This window comes from Pseudophryne corroboree, unplaced genomic scaffold, assembly GCF_028390025.1.
Source record: "Pseudophryne corroboree isolate aPseCor3 unplaced genomic scaffold, aPseCor3.hap2 scaffold_519, whole genome shotgun sequence".
In the NCBI taxonomy this organism is placed as follows: Eukaryota; Metazoa; Chordata; class Amphibia; order Anura; family Myobatrachidae; genus Pseudophryne; species Pseudophryne corroboree.
Genome location: NW_026970122.1, coordinates 211973 through 232157, shown reverse-complemented (window position 1 = coordinate 232157; position 20185 = coordinate 211973). Strand labels below are relative to the sequence as shown.

At 34.6% G+C, this 20185-nt stretch overlaps 1 non-coding gene across 1 annotated transcript; it reads right to left on the bottom strand.

The window, feature by feature from the left end:
* Positions 1-10833: 10833 nt before the first annotated feature.
* Positions 10834-10907, bottom strand: TRNAN-AUU (transfer RNA asparagine (anticodon AUU)). The gene has a single exon. It is a non-coding gene; the product is annotated as a tRNA-Asn (tRNA).
* Between the last annotated feature and the right edge of the window lie 9278 nt (positions 10908-20185).

Below are 20185 nucleotides of genomic sequence, written 5' to 3'. Positions count from 1 at the left end.
TTACAAAGGTGTTAATCAGAGACTTGGCTTTGTGGACACTTTTCAGAGAACAAATTTGTTAGCATAAAAATAAAGCCAGAAAATGAAGAGCTGTTTAATCACTCGATTGGATTTTTCTGCCAGCATATTTTTTTTCTCTGCAACCCACTGCTAAATTGTGCTTCCTAGCTGTTTTTTATAAAATCACTGAATCAAATCTAACTCTGATTACATCAGAGAAGGCCATGTACCCTACACCATAAGAGGAGGTTTGAAATTTTGACTTGTCTACTTAAATATCACCAAAATCTGATCACAAAGTTAATTACGTCCCTGGGTGGGATTGAACCACCAACCTTTTGGTTAATAGCCGTACATACTAACTGATTGCGCCACAGAGACACTTTGCAAAAGTCCATACTGACAAAGGCTAATAAGCATTCATCTAAAACGTTTCCTAGAAAAACTTTAAAAAGTCAATAATCTGGAGAGTTTTTGTAAGATGTTTCTTACATCAACCAACGAAGAAACACATTGGTACTTTCCCATGATGAGTGAGTGCTTCAGGATCTCTTGAACTTACATGTGCAGCAGAGTACTGCAATGGAAGCATGCTGGGCCCATAACCCAGAGGTAGGCAGATTGAAACTATCCTCTGCTATATGCATTTTTTTTTTGTTAATTAAAGTAATCCAAAACTGGGATTGATATTTTGTCTCTTTTATTTTTACTTAAAGTACAATAACTTTTACCATTTTAATTTGTTTTAATAGTATATTGACAGTATTGTTTTCTTTCAAAAATCCACTTCATTTTCTTTACCCTATTATTAAAATGGTAATTGACAAAAACAAACTACATTGTCACCAGAAGAGCAATACAAAATGTACAAGTGATATATTAAAATCACATTTCCAGCTTGAATTTCAATGATGCATTGGGGCAACGATTTTGTGAGAAACATCTTCACCCTTAAATAAAGATTTTCTTAATTCCTTACCTGTGTGCTAATTAGATATCACCTTGTTTTCATATTAAACAGACTTCCACATGAGAAAGCAGCAAGGATGCAGTGGCGTTAATGTTTCCTGGTGTCAACTTGTATTATTTTAGTAGACATTGAAATGAGGATGCATCTTGCTGCCTTTCCAATGAAGCAAGTTTAATTTAGTAATAGGTGAAAAACCATCCTTACAAAGGTGTTAATCAGAGACTTGGCTTTGTGGACACTTTTCAGAGAACAAATTTGTTAGCATAAAAATAAAGCCAGAAAATGAAGAGCTGTTTAATCACTCAATTGGATTTTTCTGCCAGCATATTTTTTTTCTCTGCAACCCACTGCTAAATTGTGCTTCCTAGCTGTTTTTATAAAATCACTGAATCAAATCTAACTCTGATTACATCAGAGAAGGCCAGGTACCCTACACCATAACAGGGGGTTTGGAATTTTGACTTGTCTACTTAAAGATCACCAAAATCTGATAACAAGGTCAATTAGGTCCCTGGGTGGGATTGAACCACCAACCTTTTGGTTAATAGCCGTACACACTAACTGATTGCGCCACAGAGACACTTTGCAAAAGCACATACTGACAAAGGCTAATAAGCATTCATCTAAAACGTTTCCTAGAAAAACTTTCAAAAGTCAATAATCTGGAGAGTTTTTGTAAGATGTTTCTTCCATCAACCAACGAAGAAACACATTGGTACTTTCCCATGATGAGTGAGTGCTTCAGGATCTCTTGCACTTACATGTGCAGCAGAGTACTGCAATGGAAGCATGCTGGGCCCATAACCCAGAGGTAGGCAGATTGAAACTATCCTCTGCTATATGCATTTTTTTTTTTGTTAATTAAAGTAATCCAAAACTGGGATTGATATTTTGTCTCTTTTATTTTTACTTAAAGTACAATAACTTTTACCATTTTAATTTGTTTTAATAGTATATTGACAGTATTGTTTTTTTTCAAAAATCCACTTCATTTTCTTTACCCTATTATTAAAATGGTAATTGACAAAAACAAACTACATTGTCACCAGAAGAGCAATACAAAATGTACAAGTGATATATTAAAATCATCTTTCCAGCTTGAATTTCAATGTTGCATTGGGTCAACAATTTTGTGAGAAACATCTTCACCCTTAAATAAAGATTTTCTTAATTCCTTACCTGTGTGCTAATTAGATATCACCTTGTTTTCACATTAAACAGACTTCCACATGAGAAAGCAGCAAGGATGCAGTGGCGTTAATGTTTCCTGGTGTCAACCTGTATTATTTCAGTAGACATTGAAATGAGGATACATCTTGCTGCCTTTCCAATGAAGCAAGTTTAATTTAGTAATAGGTGAAAAACCATCCCTACAAAGGTGTTAATCAGAGACTTGGCTTTGTGGACACTTTTCAGAGAACAAATTTGTTAGCATAAAAATAAAGCCAGAAAATGAAGAGCTGTTTAATCACGCAATTTGATTTTTTTGCCAGCATATTTCTTTTTCTCTGCAACCCACTGCTAAATTGTGCTTCCTAGATGTTTTTATAAAATCACTGAATCAAATCTAACTCTGATTACATCAGAGAAGGCCAGGTACCCTACACCATAACAGGGGGTATGAAATTTGACTTGTCTACTTAAAGATCACCAAAATCTGATAACAAGGTCAATTACGTCCCTGGGTGGGATTGAACCACCAACCTTTTGGTTAATAGCCGTACACACTAACTGATTGCGCCACAGAGACACTTTGCAAAAGCACATACTGACAAATGCTAATAAGCATTCATCTAAAACGTTTCCTAGAAAAACTTAAAAAAGTCAATAATCTGGAGAGTTTTTGTAAGATGTTTCTTCTATCAACCAACGAAGAAACACATTGGTACTTTCCCATGATGAGTGAGTGCTTCAGGATCTCTTGCACTTACATGTGCAGCAGAGTACAGCAATGGAAGCATGCTGGGCCCATAACCCAGAGGTAGGCAGATTGAAACTATCCTCTGCTATATGCATTTTTTTGTTTGTTAATTAAAGTAATCCAAAACTGGGATTGATATTTTGGCTCTTTTATTTTTACTTAAAGTACAATAACTTTTACCATTTTAATTTGTTTTAATAGTATATTGACAGTATTGTTTTCTTTCAAAAATCCACTTAATTTTCTTTACCCTATTATTAAAATGGTAATTGACAAAAACAAACTACATTGTCACCAGAAGAGCAATACAAAATGTACAAGTGATATATTAAAATCATCTTTCCAGCTTGAATTTCAATGATGCATTGGGGCAACGATTTTGTGAGAAACATCTTCACCCTTAAATAAAGATTTTCTTAATTCCTTACCTGTGTGCTAATTAGATATCACCTTGTTTTCACATTAAACAGACTTCCACATGAGAAAGCAGCAAGGATGCAGTGGCGTTAATGTTTCCTGGTGTCAACCTGTATTATTTCAGTAGACATTGAAATGAGGATGCATCTTGCTGCCTTTCCAATGAAGCAAGTTTAATTTAGTAATAGGTGAAAAACCATCCTTACAAAGGTGTTAATCAGAGACTTGGCTTTGTGGACACTTTTCAGAGAACAAATTTGTTAGCATAAAAATAAAGCCAGAAAATAAAGAGCTGTTTAATCACTCAATTGGATTTTTCTGCCAGCATATTTTTTTTCTCTGCAACCCACTGCTAAATTGTGCTTCCTAGCTGTTTTTATAAAATCACTGAATCAAATCTAACTCTGATTACATCAGAGAAGGCCAGGTACCCTACACCATAACAGGGGGTTTGAAATTTTGACTTGTCTACTTAAAGATCACCAAAATCTGATAACAAGGTCAATTAGGTCCCTGGGTGGGATTGAACCACCAACCTTTTGGTTAATAGCCGTACATACTAACTGATTGCGCCACAGAGACACTTTGCAAAAGTCCATACTGACAAAGGCTAATAAGCATTCATCTAAAACGTTTCCTAGAAAAACTTTAAAAAGTCAATAATCTGGAGAGTTTTTGTAAGATGTTTCTTACATCAACCAACGAAGAAACACATTGGTACTTTCCCATGATGAGTGAGTGCTTCAGGATCTCTTGAACTTACATGTGCAGCAGAGTACTGCAATGGAAGCATGCTGGGCCCATAACCCAGAGGTAGGCAGATTGAAACTATCCTCTGCTATATGCATTTTTTTTTTGTTAATTAAAGTAATCCAAAACTGGGATTGATATTTTGTCTCTTTTATTTTTACTTAAAGTACAATAACTTTTACCATTTTAATTTGTTTTAATAGTATATTGACAGTATTGTTTTCTTTCAAAAATCCACTTCATTTTCTTTACCCTATTATTAAAATGGTAATTGACAAAAACAAACTACATTGTCACCAGAAGAGCAATACAAAATGTACAAGTGATATATTAAAATCACATTTCCAGCTTGAATTTCAATGATGCATTGGGGCAACGATTTTGTGAGAAACATCTTCACCCTTAAATAAAGATTTTCTTAATTCCTTACCTGTGTGCTAATTAGATATCACCTTGTTTTCATATTAAACAGACTTCCACATGAGAAAGCAGCAAGGATGCAGTGGCGTTAATGTTTCCTGGTGTCAACTTGTATTATTTTAGTAGACATTGAAATGAGGATGCATCTTGCTGCCTTTCCAATGAAGCAAGTTTAATTTAGTAATAGGTGAAAAACCATCCTTACAAAGGTGTTAATCAGAGACTTGGCTTTGTGGACACTTTTCAGAGAACAAATTTGTTAGCATAAAAATAAAGCCAGAAAATGAAGAGCTGTTTAATCACTCAATTGGATTTTTCTGCCAGCATATTTTTTTTCTCTGCAACCCACTGCTAAATTGTGCTTCCTAGCTGTTTTTATAAAATCACTGAATCAAATCTAACTCTGATTACATCAGAGAAGGCCAGGTACCCTACACCATAACAGGGGGTTTGAAATTTTGACTTGTCTACTTAAAGATCACCAAAATCTGATAACAAGGTCAATTAGGTCCCTGGGTGGGATTGAACCACCAACCTTTTGGTTAATAGCCGTACACACTAACTGATTGCGCCACAGAGACACTTTGCAAAAGCACATACTGACAAATGCTAATAAGCATTCATCTAAAACGTTTCCTAGAAAAACTTAAAAAAGTCAATAATCTGGAGAGTTTTTGTAAGATGTTTCTTCTATCAACCAACGAAGAAACACATTGGTACTTTCCCATGATGAGTGAGTGCTTCAGGATCTCTTGCACTTACATGTGCAGCAGAGTACAGCAATGGAAGCATGCTGGGCCCATAACCCAGAGGTAGGCAGATTGAAACTATCCTCTGCTATATGCATTTTTTTGTTTGTTAATTAAAGTAATCCAAAACTGGGATTGATATTTTGGCTCTTTTATTTTTACTTAAAGTACAATAACTTTTACCATTTTAATTTGTTTTAATAGTATATTGACAGTATTGTTTTCTTTCAAAAATCCACTTAATTTTCTTTACCCTATTATTAAAATGGTAATTGACAAAAACAAACTACATTGTCACCAGAAGAGCAATACAAAATGTACAAGTGATATATTAAAATCATCTTTCCAGCTTGAATTTCAATGATGCATTGGGGCAACGATTTTGTGAGAAACATCTTCACCCTTAAATAAAGATTTTCTTAATTCCTTACCTGTGTGCTAATTAGATATCACCTTGTTTTCACATTAAACAGACTTCCACATGAGAAAGCAGCAAGGATGCAGTGGCGTTAATGTTTCCTGGTGTCAACCTGTATTATTTCAGTAGACATTGAAATGAGGATGCATCTTGCTGCCTTTCCAATGAAGCAAGTTTAATTTAGTAATAGGTGAAAAACCATCCTTACAAAGGTGTTAATCAGAGACTTGGCTTTGTGGACACTTTTCAGAGAACAAATTTGTTAGCATAAAAATAAAGCCAGAAAATAAAGAGCTGTTTAATCACTCAATTGGATTTTTCTGCCAGCATATTTTTTTTCTCTGCAACCCACTGCTAAATTGTGCTTCCTAGCTGTTTTTATAAAATCACTGAATCAAATCTAACTCTGATTACATCAGAGAAGGCCAGGTACCCTACACCATAACAGGGGGTTTGAAATTTTGACTTGTCTACTTAAAGATCACCAAAATCTGATAACAAGGTCAATTAGGTCCCTGGGTGGGATTGAACCACCAACCTTTTGGTTAATAGCCGTACATACTAACTGATTGCGCCACAGAGACACTTTGCAAAAGTCCATACTGACAAAGGCTAATAAGCATTCATCTAAAACGTTTCCTAGAAAAACTTTAAAAAGTCAATAATCTGGAGAGTTTTTGTAAGATGTTTCTTACATCAACCAACGAAGAAACACATTGGTACTTTCCCATGATGAGTGAGTGCTTCAGGATCTCTTGAACTTACATGTGCAGCAGAGTACTGCAATGGAAGCATGCTGGGCCCATAACCCAGAGGTAGGCAGATTGAAACTATCCTCTGCTATATGCATTTTTTTTTTGTTAATTAAAGTAATCCAAAACTGGGATTGATATTTTGTCTCTTTTATTTTTACTTAAAGTACAATAACTTTTACCATTTTAATTTGTTTTAATAGTATATTGACAGTATTGTTTTCTTTCAAAAATCCACTTCATTTTCTTTACCCTATTATTAAAATGGTAATTGACAAAAACAAACTACATTGTCACCAGAAGAGCAATACAAAATGTACAAGTGATATATTAAAATCACATTTCCAGCTTGAATTTCAATGATGCATTGGGGCAACGATTTTGTGAGAAACATCTTCACCCTTAAATAAAGATTTTCTTAATTCCTTACCTGTGTGCTAATTAGATATCACCTTGTTTTCATATTAAACAGACTTCCACATGAGAAAGCAGCAAGGATGCAGTGGCGTTAATGTTTCCTGGTGTCAACTTGTATTATTTTAGTAGACATTGAAATGAGGATGCATCTTGCTGCCTTTCCAATGAAGCAAGTTTAATTTAGTAATAGGTGAAAAACCATCCTTACAAAGGTGTTAATCAGAGACTTGGCTTTGTGGACACTTTTCAGAGAACAAATTTGTTAGCATAAAAATAAAGCCAGAAAATGAAGAGCTGTTTAATCACTCAATTGGATTTTTCTGCCAGCATATTTTTTTTCTCTGCAACCCACTGCTAAATTGTGCTTCCTAGCTGTTTTTATAAAATCACTGAATCAAATCTAACTCTGATTACATCAGAGAAGGCCAGGTACCCTACACCATAACAGGGGGTTTGAAATTTTGACTTGTCTACTTAAAGATCACCAAAATCTGATAACAAGGTCAATTAGGTCCCTGGGTGGGATTGAATCACCAACCTTTTGGTTAATAGCCGTACACACTAACTGATTGCGCCACAGAGACACTTTGCAAAAGCACATACTGACAAAGGCTAATAAGCATTCATCTAAAACGTTTCCTAGAAAAACTTTCAAAAGTCAATAATCTGGAGAGTTTTTGTAAGATGTTTCTTCCATCAACCAACGAAGAAACACATTGGTACTTTCCCATGATGAGTGAGTGCTTCAGGATCTCTTGCACTTACATGTGCAGCAGAGTACTGCAATGGAAGCATGCTGGGCCCATAACCCAGAGGTAGGCAGATTGAAACTATCCTCTGCTATATGCATTTTTTTTTGTTAATTAAAGTAATCCAAAACTGGGATTGATATTTTGTCTCTTTTATTTTTACTTAAAGTACAATAACTTTTACCATTTTAATTTGTTTTAATAGTATATTGACAGTATTGTTTTTTTTCAAAAATCCACTTCATTTTCTTTACCCTATTATTAAAATGGTAATTGACAAAAACAAACTACATTGTCACCAGAAGAGCAATACAAAATGTACAAGTGATATATTAAAATCATCTTTCCAGCTTGAATTTCAATGTTGCATTGGGTCAACAATTTTGTGAGAAACATCTTCACCCTTAAATAAAGATTTTCTTAATTCCTTACCTGTGTGCTAATTAGATATCACCTTGTTTTCACATTAAACAGACTTCCACATGAGAAAGCAGCAAGGATGCAGTGGCGTTAATGTTTCCTGGTGTCAACCTGTATTATTTCAGTAGACATTGAAATGAGGATGCATCTTGCTGCCTTTCCAATGAAGCAAGTTTAATTTAGTAATAGGTGAAAAACCATCCCTACAAAGGTGTTAATCAGAGACTTGGCTTTGTGGACACTTTTCAGAGAACAAATTTGTTAGCATAAAAATAAAGCCAGAAAATGAAGAGCTGTTTAATCACGCAATTTGATTTTTTTGCCAGCATATTTCTTTTTCTCTGCAACCCACTGCTAAATTGTGCTTCCTAGATGTTTTTATAAAATCACTGAATCAAATCTAACTCTGATTACATCAGAGAAGGCCAGGTACCCTACACCATAACAGGGGGTATGAAATTTGACTTGTCTACTTAAAGATCACCAAAATCTGATAACAAGGTCAATTACGTCCCTGGGTGGGATTGAACCACCAACCTTTTGGTTAATAGCCGTACACACTAACTGATTGCGCCACAGAGACACTTTGCAAAAGCACATACTGACAAATGCTAATAAGCATTCATCTAAAACGTTTCCTAGAAAAACTTAAAAAAGTCAATAATCTGGAGAGTTTTTGTAAGATGTTTCTTCTATCAACCAACGAAGAAACACATTGGTACTTTCCCATGATGAGTGAGTGCTTCAGGATCTCTTGCACTTACATGTGCAGCAGAGTACAGCAATGGAAGCATGCTGGGCCCATAACCCAGAGGTAGGCAGATTGAAACTATCCTCTGCTATATGCATTTTTTTGTTTGTTAATTAAAGTAATCCAAAACTGGGATTGATATTTTGGCTCTTTTATTTTTACTTAAAGTACAATAACTTTTACCATTTTAATTTGTTTTAATAGTATATTGACAGTATTGTTTTCTTTCAAAAATCCACTTAATTTTCTTTACCCTATTATTAAAATGGTAATTGACAAAAACAAACTACATTGTCACCAGAAGAGCAATACAAAATGTACAAGTGATATATTAAAATCATCTTTCCAGCTTGAATTTCAATGATGCATTGGGGCAACGATTTTGTGAGAAACATCTTCACCCTTAAATAAAGATTTTCTTAATTCCTTACCTGTGTGCTAATTAGATATCACCTTGTTTTCACATTAAACAGACTTCCACAAGAGAAAGCAGCAAGGATGCAGTGGCGTTAATGTTTCCTGGTGTCAACCTGTATTAATTCAGTAGACATTGAAATGAGGATGCATCTTGCTGCCTTTCCAATGAAGCAAGTTTAATTTAGTAATAGGTGAAAAACCATCCTTACAAAGGTGTTAATCAGAGACTTGGCTTTGTGGACACTTTTCAGAGAACAAATTTGTTAGCATAAAAATAAAGCCAGAAAATAAAGAGCTGTTTAATCACTCAATTGGATTTTTCTGCCAGCATATTTTTTTTCTCTGCAACCCACTGCTAAATTGTGCTTCCTAGCTGTTTTTATAAAATCACTGAATCAAATCTAACTCTGATTACATCAGAGAAGGCCAGGTACCCTACACCATAACAGGGGGTTTGAAATTTTGACTTGTCTACTTAAAGATCACAAAAATCTGATAACAAGGTCAATTAGGTCCCTGGGTGGGATTGAACCACCAACCTTATGGTTAATAGCCGTACATACTAACTGATTGCGCCACAGAGACACTTTGCAAAAGTCCATACTGACAAAGGCTAATAAGCATTCATCTAAAACGTTTCCTAGAAAAACTTTCAAAAGTCAATAATCTGGAGAGTTTTTGTAAGATGTTTCTTCCATCAACCAACGAAGAAACACATTGGTACTTTCCCATGATGAGTGAGTGCTTCAGGATCTCTTGAACTTACATGTGCAGCAGAGTACTGCAATGGAAGCATGCTGGGCCCATAACCCAGAGGTAGGCAGATTGAAACTATCCTCTGCTATATGCATTTTTTTTTTTGTTAATTAAAGTAATCCAAAACTGGGATTGATATTTTGTCTCTTTTATTTTTACTTAAAGTACAATAACTTTTACCATTTTAATTTGTTTTAATAGTATATTGACAGTATTGCTTTCTTTCAAAAATCCACTTCATTTTCTTTACCCTATTATTAAAATGGTAATTGACAAAAACAAACTACATTGTCACCAGAAGAGCAATCCAAAATGTACAAGTGATATATTAAAATCATCTTTCCAGCTTGAATTTCAATGTTGCATTGGGTCAACAATTTTGTGAGAAACATCTTCACCCTTAAATAAAGATTTTCTTAATTCCTTACCTGTGTGCTAATTAGATATCACCTTGTTTTCACATTAAACAGACTTCCACATGAGAAAGCAGCAAGGATGCAGTGGCGTTAATGTTTCCTGGTGTCAACTTGTATTATTTCAGTAGACATTGAAATGAGGATGCATCTTGCTGCCTTTCCAATGAAGCAAGTTTAATTTAGTAATAGGTGAAAAACCATCCTTACAAAGGTGTTAATCAGAGACTTGGCTTTGTGGACACTTTTCAGAGAACAAATTTGTTAGCATAAAAATAAAGCCAGAAAATGAAGAGCTGTTTAATCACTTGATTGGATTTTTCTGCCAGCATATTTTTTTTCTCTGCAACCCACTGCTAAATTGTGCTTCCTAGCTGTTTTTTATAAAATCACTGAATCAAATCTAACTCTGATTACATCAGAGAAGGCCATGTACCCTACACCATAAGAGGAGGTTTGAAATTTTGACTTGTCTACTTAAATATCACCAAAATCTGATCACAAGGTTAATTACGTCCCTGGGTGGGATTGAACCACCAACCTTTTGGTTAATAGCCAAACACACTAACCGATTGCGCCACAGAGACACTTTGCAAAAGTCCATACTGACAAAGGCTAATAAGCATTCATCTAAAACGTTTCCTAGAAAAACTTTAAAAAGTCAATAATCTGGAGAGTTTTTGTAAGATGTTTCTTCCATCAACCAACGAAGAAACACATTGGTACTTTCCCATGATAAGTGAGTGCTTCTGGATCTCTTGCACTTACATGTGCAGCAGAGTACTGCAATGGAAGCATGCTGGGCCCATAACCCAGAGGTAGGCAGATTGAAACTATCCTCTGCTATATGCATTTTTTTGTTTGTTAATTAAAGTAATCCAAAACTGGGATTGATATTTTGGCTCTTTTATTTTTACTTAAAGTACAATAACTTTTACCATTTTAATTTGTTTTAATAGTATATTGACAGTATAGTTTTCTTTCAAAAATCCACTTAATTTTCTTTACCCTGTTATTAAAATGGTAATTGACAAAAAAACTACATTGTCACCAGAAGAGCAATACAAAATGTACAAGTGATATATTAAAATCATCTTTCCAGCTTGAATTTCAATGATGCATTGGGGCAACAATTTTGTGAGAAACATCTTCACCCTTAAATAAAGATTTTCGTAATTCCTTACCTGTGTGCTAATTAGATATCACCTTGTTTTCACATTAAACAGACTTCCACATGAGAAAGCAGCAAGGATGCAGTGGCTTTAATGTTTCCTGGTGTCAACCTGTATTATTTCAGTAGACATTGAAATGAGGATGCATCTTGCTGCCTTTCCAATGAAGCAAGTTTAATTTAGTAATAGGTGAAAAACCATCCTTACAAAGGTGTTAATCAGAGACTTGGCTTTGTGGACACTTTTCAGAGAACAAATTTGTTAGCATAAAAATAAATTCCAGAAAATGAAGAGCTGTTTAATCACTCAATTGGATTTTTCTGCCAGCATATTTTTTTTCTCTGCAACCCACTGCTAAATTGTGCTTCCTAGCTGTTTTTTTATAAAATCACTGAATCAAATCTAACTCTGATTACATCAGAGAAGGCCAGGTACCCTACACAATAAGAGGGGGTTTGAAATTTTGACTTGTCTACTTAAATATCACCAAAATCTGATCACAAGGTCAATTACGTCCCTGGGTGGGATTGAACCACCAACCTTTTGGTTAATAGCCAAACACACTAACCGATTGCGCCACCGAGACACTTTGCAAACAGTACATACTGACAAAGGCTAATAAGCATACATCTAGAACGTTTCCTAGAAAAATATTAAAAAATCAATAATCTGGAGAGTTTTTGTAAGATGTTTCTTCCATCAACCAATGAATAAACACATTGGTACTTTCCCATGATGAGTGAGTGCTTCAGGATCTCTTGCACTTACATGTGCAGCAGAGTACTGCAATGGAAGCATGCTGGACCCATAACCCAGAGGTAGGCAGATTGAAACTATCCTTTGCTATATGCATTTTTTTTTGTTAATTTAAGTAATCAAAACTGGGATTGATATTTTTGCTCTTTTATTTTTACTTAAAGTACAATAACTTTTACCATTTTAATTTGTTTTAATAGTATATTGACAGTATAGTTTTCTATCAAAAATCCACTTAATTTTCTTTACCCTATTATTAAAATGGTAATTGACAAAAAAAACTACATTGTCACCAGAAGAGCAATACAAAATGTACAAGTGATATATTAAAATCATCTTTCCAGCTTGAATTTCAATGATGCATTGGGGCAACAATTTTGTGAGAAACATCTTCACCCTTAAATAAAGATTTTCGTAATTTCTTACCTGTGTGCTAATTAGATATCACCTTGTTTTCACATTAAACAGACTTCCACATGAGAAAGCAGCAAGGATGCAGTGGCTTTAATGTTTCCTGGTGTCAACCTGTATTATTTCAGTAGACATTGAAATGAGGATGCATCTTGCTGCCTTTCCAATGAAGCAAGTTTAATTTAGTAATAGGTGAAAAACCATCCTTACAAAGGTGTTAATCAGAGACTTGGCTTTGTGGACACTTTTCAGAGAACAAATTTGTTAGCATAAAAATAAATTCCAGAAAATGAAGAGCTGTTTAATCACTCAATTGGATTTTTCTGCCAGCATATTTTTTTTCTCTGCAACCCACTGCTAAATTGTGCTTCCTAGCTGTTTTTTTATAAAATCACTGAATCAAATCTAACTCTGATTACATCAGAGAAGGCCAGGTACCCTACACAATAAGAGGGGGTTTGAAATTTTGACTTGTCTACTTAAATATCACCAAAATCTGATCACAAGGTCAATTACGTCCCTGGGTGGGATTGAACCACCAACCTTTTGGTTAATAGCCAAACACACTAACCGATTGCGCCACCGAGACACTTTGCAAACAGTACATACTGACAAAGGCTAATAAGCATACATCTAGAACGTTTCCTAGAAAAATATTAAAAAATCAATAATCTGGAGAGTTTTTGTAAGATGTTTCTTCCATCAACCAATGAATAAACACATTGGTACTTTCCCATGATGAGTGAGTGCTTCAGGATCTCTTGCACTTACATGTGCAGCAGAGTACTGCAATGGAAGCATGCTGGACCCATAACCCAGAGGTAGGCAGATTGAAACTATCCTTTGCTATATGCATTTTTTTTTGTTAATTTAAGTAATCAAAACTGGGATTGATATTTTTGCTCTTTTATTTTTACTTAAAGTACAATAACTTTTACCATTTTAATTTGTTTTAATAGTATATTGACAGTATAGTTTTCTTTCAAAAATCCACTTAATTTTCTTTACCCTATTATTAAAATGGTAATTGACAAAAAAAACTACATTGTCACCAGAAGAGCAATACAAAATGTACAAGTGATATATTAAAATCATCTTTCCAGCTTGAATTTCAATGATGCATTGGGGCAACAATTTTGTGAGAAACATCTTCACCCTTAAATAAAGATTTTCGTAATTTCTTACCTGTGTGCTAATTAGATATCACCTTGTTTTCACATTAAACAGACTTCCACATGAGAAAGCAGCAAGGATGCAGTGGCGTTAATGTTTCCTGGTGTCAACCTGTATTATTTCAGTAGACATTGAAATGAGGATGCATCTTGCTGCCTTTCCAATGAAGCAAGTTTAATTTAGTAATAGGTGAAAAACCATCCCTACAAAGGTGTTAATCAGAGACTTGGCTTTGTGGACACTTTTCAGAGAACAAATTTGTTAGCATAAAAATAAAGCCAGAAAATGAAGAGCTGTTTAATCACGCAATTTGATTTTTTTGCCAGCATATTTCTTTTTCTCTGCAACCCACTGCTAAATTGTGCTTCCTAGATGTTTTTATAAAATCACTGAATCAAATCTAACGCTGATTACATCAGAGAAGGCCAGGTACCCTACACCATAACAGGGGGATATGAAATTTGACTTGTCTACTTAAAGATCACCAAAATCTGATAACAAGGTCAATTAGGTCCCTGGGTGGGATTGAACCACCAACCTTTTGGTTAATAGCCGTACATACTAACTGATTGCGCAACAGAGACACTTTGCAAAAGTTCATACTGACAAAGGCTAATAAGCATTCATCTAAAACGTTTCCTAGAAAAACTTTAAAAAGTCAATAATCTGGAGAGTTTTTGTAAGATGTTTCTTCCATCAACCAACGAAGAAACACATTGGTACTTTCCCATGATGAGTGAGTGCTTCAGGATCTCTTGCACTTACATGTGCAGCAGAATACTGCAATGGAAGCATGCTGGACCCATAACCCAGAGGTAGGCAGATTGAAACTATCCTCTGCTGTATGCTTTTTTTTTTTTGTTAATTAAAGTAATCCAAAACTGGGATTGATATTTTGGTTCTTTTATTTTTACTTATAGTACAATAACTTTTACCATTTTAATTTGTTTTAATAGTATATTGACAGTATTGTTTTCTTTCAAAAATCCACTTCATTTTCTTTACCCTATTATTAAAATGGTAATTGACAAAAACAAACTACATTGTCACCAGAAGAGCAATACAAAATGTACAAGTAATATATTAAAATCATCTTTCCAGCTTGAATTTCAATGATGCATTGGGGCAACGATTTTGTGAGAAACATCTTCACCCTTAAATAAAGATTTTCTTAATTCCTTACCTGTGTGCTAATAAGATATCACCTTGTTTTCACATTAAACAGACTTCCACATGAGAAAGCAGCAAGGATGCAGTGGCGTTAATGTTTCCTGGTGTCAACCTGTATTATTTCAGTAGACATTGAAATGAGGATGCATCTTGCTGCCTTTCCAATGAAGCAAGTTTAATTTAGTAATAGGTGAAAAACCATCCCTACAAAGGTGTTAATCAGAGACTTGGCTTTGTGGACACTTTTCAGAGTACAAATTTGTTAGCATAAAAATAAAGCCAGAAAATGAAGAGCTGTTTAATCACGCAATTTGATTTTTTTGCCAGCATATTTCTTTTTCTCTGCAACCCACTGCTAAATTGTGCTTCCTAGATGTTTTTATAAAATCACTGAATCAAATCTAACTCTGATTACATCAGAGAAGGCCAGATACCCTACACCATAACAGGGGGTATGAAATTTGACTTGTCTACTTAAAGATCACCAAAATATGATAACAAGGTCAATTAGGTCCCTGGGTGGGATTGAACCACCAACCTTTTGGTTAATAGCCGTACATACTAACTGATTGCGCCACAGAGACACTTTGCAAAAGTTCATACTGACAAAGGCTAATAAGCATTCATCTAAAACGTTTCCTAGAAAAACTTTAAAAAGTCAATAATCTGGAGAGTTTTTGTAAGATGTTTCTTCCATCAACCAACGAAGAAACACATTGGTACTTTCCCATGATGAGTGAGTGCTTCAGGATCTCTTGAACTTACATGTGCAGCAGAGTACTGCAATGGAAGCATGCTGGGCCCATAACCCAGAGGTAGGCAGATTGAAACTATCCTCTGCTATATGCATTTTTTTGTTTGTTAATTAAAGTAATCCAAAACTGGGATTGATATTTTGGCTCTTTTATTTTTACTTAAAGTACAATAACTTTTACCATTTTAATTTGTTTTAATAGTATATTGACAGTATAGTTTTCTATCAAAAATCCACTTAATTTTCTTTACCCTGTTATTAAAATGGTAATTGACAAAAAAACTACATTGTCACCAGAAGAGCAATACAAAATGTACAAGTGATATATTAAAATCATCTTTCCAGCTTGAATTTCAATGATGCATTGGGGCAACAATTTTGTGAGAAACATCTTCACCCTTAAATAAAGATTTTCGTAATTCCTTACCTGTGTGCTAATTAGATACCACCTTGTTTTCACATTAAACAGACTTCCACATGAGAAAGCAGCAAGGATGCAGTGGCGTTAATGTTTCCTGGTGTCAACCTGTATTATTTCAGTAGACATTGAAATGAGGATACATCTTGCTGCCTTTCCAATGAAGCAAGTTTAATTTAGTAATAGGTGAAAAACCATCCCTACAAAGGTGTTAATCAGAGACTTGGCTTTGTGGACACTTTTCAGAGAACAAATTTGTTAGCATAAAAATAAAGCCAGAAAATAAAGAGCTGTTTAATCACTCAATTGGATTTTTCTGCCAGCATATTTTTTTTCTCTGCAACCCACTGCTAAATTGTGCTTCCTAGCTGTTTTTATAAAATCACTGAATCAAATCTAACTCTGATTACATCAGAGAAGGCCAGGTACCCTACACCATAACAGGGGGTTTGAAATTTTGACTTGTCTACTTAAAGATCACCAAAATCTGATAACAAGGTCAATTAGGTCCCTGGGTGGGATTGAACCACCAACCTTTTGGTTAATAGCCGTACATACTAACTGATTGCGCCACAGAGACACTTTGCAAAAGTCCATACTGACAAAGGCTAATAAGCATTCATCTAAAACGTTTCCTAGAAAAACTTTAAAAAGTCAATAATCTGGAGAGTTTTTGTAAGATGTTTCTTCCATCAACCAACGAAGAAACACATTGGTACTTTCCCATGATGAGTGAGTGCTTCAGGATCTCTTGAACTTACATGTGCAGCAGAGTACTGCAATGGAAGCATGCTGGGCCCATAACCCAGAGGTAGGCAGATTGAAACTATCCTCTGCTATATGCATTTTTTTTTTGTTAATTAAAGTAATCCAAAACTGGGATTGATATTTTGTCTCTTTTATTTTTACTTAAAGTACAATAACTTTTACCATTTTAATTTGTTTTAATAGTATATTGACAGTATTGTTTTCTTTCAAAAATCCACTTCATTTTCTTTACCCTATTATTAAAATGGTAATTGACAAAAACAAACTACATTGTCACCAGAAGAGCAATACAAAATGTACAAGTGATATATTAAAATCATCTTTCCAGCTTGAATTTCAATGTTGCATTGGGTCAACAATTTTGTGAGAAACATCTTCACCCTTAAATAAAGATTTTCTTAATTCCTTACCTGTGTGCTAATTAGATATCACCTTGTTTTCACATTAAACAGACTTCCACATGAGAAAGCAGCAAGGATGCAGTGGCGTTAATGTTTCCTGGTGTCAACTTGTATTATTTCAGTAGACATTGAAATGAGGATGCATCTTGCTGCCTTTCCAATGAAGCAAGTTTAATTTAGTAATAGGTGAAAAACCATCCTTACAAAGGTGTTAATCAGAGACTTGGCTTTGTGGACACTTTTCAGAGAACAAATTTGTTAGCATAAAAATAAAGCCAGAAAATGAAGAGCTGTTTAATCACTCGATTGGATTTTTCTGCCAGCATATTTTTTTTCTCTGCAACCCACTGCTAAATTGTGCTTCCTAGCTGTTTTTTATAAAATCACTGAATCAAATCTAACTCTGATTACATCAGAGAAGGCCAGGTACCCTACACAATAAGAGGGGGTTTGAAATTTTGACTTGTCTACTTAAATATCACCAAAATCTGATCACAAGGTCAATTACGTCCCTGGGTGGGATTGAACCACCAACCTTTTGGTTAATAGCCGAACACACTAACCGATTGCGCCACCGAGACACTTTGTAAACAGTACATACTGACAAAGGCTAATAAGCATACATCTAGAACGTTTCCTAGAAAAATATTAAAAAATCAATAATCTGGAGAGTTTTTGTAAGATGTTTCTTCCATCAACCAATGAATAAACACATTGGTACTTTCCCATGATGAGTGAGTGCTTCAGGATCTCTTGCACTTACATGTGCAGCAGAGTACTGCAATGGAAGCATGCTGGACCCATAACCCAGAGGTAGGCAGATTGAAACTATCCTTTGCTATATGCATTTTTTTTGTTAATTTAAGTAATCAAAACTGGGATTGATATTTTTGCTCTTTTATTTTTACTTAAAGTACAATAACTTTTACCATTTTAATTTGTTTTAATAGTATATTGACAGTATAGTTTTCTTTCAAAAATCCACTTAATTTTCTTTACCCTATTATTAAAATGGTAATTGACAAAAAAAACTACATTGTCACCAGAAGAGCAATACAAAATGTACAAGTGATATATTAAAATCATCTTTCCAGCTTGAATTTCAATGATGCATGGGGGCAACGATTTTGTGAGAAACATCTTCACCCTTAAATAAAGATTTTCTTAATTCCTTACCTGTGTGCTAATTAGATATCACCTTGTTTTCATATTAAACAGACTTTTACATGAGAAAGCAGCAAGGATGCAGTGGCGTTAATGTTTCCTGGTGTCAACCTGTATTATTTCAGTAGACATTGAAATGAGGATGCATCTTGCTGCCTTTCCAATGAAGCAAGTTTAATTTAGTAATAGGTGAAAAACCATCCTTACAAAGGTGTTAATCAGAGACTTGGCTTTGTGGACACTTTTCAGAGAACAAATTTGTTAGCATAAAAATAAAGCCAGAAAATAAAGAGCTGTTTAATCACTCAATTGGATTTTTCTGCCAGCATATTTTTTTTCTCTGCAACCCACTGCTAAATTGTGCTTCCTAGCTGTTTTTATAAAATAACTGAATCAAATCTAACTCTGATTACATCAGAGAAGGCCAAGTACCCTACACCATAACAGGGGGTTTGAAATTTTGACTTGTCTACTTAAAGATCACCAAAATCTGATAACAAGGTCAATTAGGTCCCTGGGTGGGTTTAAACCACCAACCTTTTGGTTAAAAGCCGTACATACTAACTGATTGCGCCACAGAGACACTTTGCAAATTTCCATACTGACAAAGGCTAATAAGCATTCATCTAAAACGTTTCCTAGAAAAACTTTAAAATGTCAATAATCTGGAGAGTTTTTGTAAGATGTTTCTTCCATCAACCAACGAAGAAACACATTGGTACTTTCCCATGATGAGTGAGTGCTTCAGGATCTCTTGCACTTACATGTGCAGCAGAGTACTGCAATGGAAGCATGCTGGGCCCATAACCCAGAGGTAGGCAGATTGAAACTATCCTCTGCTATATGCATTTTTTTTTGTTAATTAAAGTAATCCAAAACTGGGATTGATATTTTGTCTCTTTTATTTTTACTTAAAGTACAATAACTTTTACCATTTTAATTTGTTTTAATAGTATATTGACAGTATTGTTTTCTTTCAAAAATCCACTTCATTTTCTTTACCCTATTATTAAAATGGTAATTGACAAAAACAAACTACATTGTCACCAGAAGAGCAATACAAAATGTACAAGTGATATATTAAAATCATCTTTCCAGCTTGAATTTCAATGATGCATTGGGTCAACAATTTTGTGAGAAACATCTTCACCCTTAAATAAAGATTTTCTTAATTCCTTACCTGTGTGCTAATTAGATATCACCTTGTTTTCACATTAAACAGACTTCCACATGAGAAAGCAGCAAGGATGCAGTGGCGTTAATGTTTCCTGGTGTCAACTTGTATTATTTCAGTAGACATTGAAATGAGGATGCATCTTGCTGCCTTTCCAATGAAGCAAGTTTAATTTAGTAATAGGTGAAAAACCATCCTTACAAAGGTGTTAATCAGAGACTTGGCTTTGTGGACACTTTTCAGAGAACAAATTTGTTAGCATAAAAATAAAGCCAGAAAATGAAGAGCTGTTTAATCACTCGATTGGATTTTTCTGCCAGCATATTTTTTTTCTCTGCAACCCACTGCTAAATTGTGCTTCCTAGCTGTTTTTTATAAAATCACTGAATCAAATCTAACTCTGATTACATCAGAGAAGGCCATATACCCTACACCATAAGAGGAGGTTTGAAATTTTGACTTGTCTACTTAAATATCACCAAAATCTGATCACAAGGTTAATTA